The sequence below is a fragment of the Salmo salar genome, unplaced genomic scaffold (assembly GCF_965601325.2).
Source record: "Salmo salar unplaced genomic scaffold, fSalSal1 ptg001230l, whole genome shotgun sequence".
Lineage (NCBI taxonomy): Eukaryota > Metazoa > Chordata > Actinopteri > Salmoniformes > Salmonidae > Salmo > Salmo salar.
The window spans coordinates 232,094-233,655 of NW_027675658.1; positions in this window are offsets into that span (position 1 = coordinate 232,094).

The window sequence follows — 1,562 nt, forward strand, 5'->3', positions numbered from 1 at the left end:
TTAGGGGGAGGAGTCCTAACCAATAGGAACATGGTGTTTAGGGGGAGGAGTCCTAACCAATAGGAACATGGTGTTTAGGGGGAGGAGTCCTAAGCCAATAGGAACATGGTGTTTAGGGAGGAGTCCTAACCAATAGGAACATGGTGTTTAGGGGGAGGAGTCCTAACCAATAGAAACATGGTGTGGTGAGGAGTCCTAACCAATAGGAACATGGTGTTTAGGGGGAGGAGTCCTAACCAATAGGAACATGGTGTGGTGAGGAGTCCTAACCAATAGGAACATGGTGTTTAGGGGGAGGAGTCCTAACCAATAGAAACATGGTGTTTAGGGGGAGGAGTCCTAACCAATAGGAACATGGTGTTTAGGGGGAGGAGTCCTAACCAATAGGAACATGGTGTTTAGGGGGAGGAGTCCTAACCAATAGGAACATGGTGTTTAGGGGGAGGAGTCCTAACCAATAGGAACTTGGTGTGGTGAGGAGTCCTAACCAATAGGAACATGGTGTTTAGGGGGAGGAGTCCTAACCAATAGGAACATGGTGTTTAGGGGAGGAGTCCTAACCAATAGGAACATGGTGTTTTAGGGGGAGGAGTCCTAACCAATAGGAACATGGTGTTTAGGGGGAGGAGTCCTAACCAATAGGAACATGGTGTTTAGGGGGAGGAGTCCTAACCAATAGGAACATGGTGTTTAGGGGGAGGAGTCCTAACCAATAGGAACATGGTGTTTAGGGTGAGGAGTCCTAACCAATAGAAACATGGTTTTTAGGGGGAGGAGTCCTAACCAATAGGAACATGGTGTGGTGAGGAGTCCTAACCAATAGGAACATGGTGTTTAGGGGAGGAGTCCTAACCAATAGGAACATGGTGTGGTGAGGAGTCCTAACCAATAGGAACATGGTGTTTAGGGGGAGGAGTCCTAACCAATAGGAACATGGTGTTTAGGGGGAGGAGTCCTAACCAATAGGAACATGGTGTGGTGAGGAGTCCTAACCAATAGGAACATGGTGTTTAGGGGGAGGAGTCCTAACCAATAGGAACATGGTGTTTAGGGGGAGGAGTCCTAACCAATAGGAACATGGTGTTTAGGGGGAGGAGTCCTAACCAATAGGAACTTGGTGTGGTGAGGAGTCCTAACCAATAGGAACATGGTGTGGTGAGGAGTCCTAACCAATAGGAACATGATGTTTAGGGGAGGAGTCCTAACCAATAGGAACATGGTGTTTAGGGGGAGGAGTCCTAACCAATAGGAACATGGTGTTTAGGGGGAGGAGTCCTAACCAATAGAAACATGGTGTTTAGGGGGAGGAGTCCTAACCAATAGGAACATGGTGTGGTGAGGAGTCCTAACCAATAGGAACATGGTGTTTAGGGGGAGGAGTCCTAACCAATAGGAACATGGTGTGGTGAGGAGTCCTAACCAATAGGAACATGGTGTTTAGGGGGAGGAGTCCTAACCAATAGGAACATGGTGTGGTGAGGAGTCCTAACCAATAGGAACATGGTGTTTAGGGGGAGGAGTCCTAACCAATAGGAACATGGTGTTTAGGGGGAGGAGTCCTA